Raw genomic sequence first — 218 nt, 5'->3', positions numbered from 1 at the left:
ACGCCGTCTCTGAGTGGCTGGCTGCAGACCAATCACAGCGCGTCGCACTGTGTCATGCCAACGGATGGCGTCACAGCAACAGTGAGTGAGGGATGGAGTCCGAGCTGTGGTGGTGCATTAATTTTCTCTCCATTATCAGCGACTCGGTTCTCATTTTCTTTATGTCAAATGTTTGTGGGGCTCAGTTGCTACTGAGGTACTTTAAACCCATGCTTTGG

Source organism: Hemiscyllium ocellatum, chromosome 28 (assembly GCF_020745735.1).
Source record: "Hemiscyllium ocellatum isolate sHemOce1 chromosome 28, sHemOce1.pat.X.cur, whole genome shotgun sequence".
NCBI classification, from domain to species: Eukaryota; Metazoa; Chordata; class Chondrichthyes; order Orectolobiformes; family Hemiscylliidae; genus Hemiscyllium; species Hemiscyllium ocellatum.
This window is presented reverse-complemented; position numbering follows the sequence as displayed.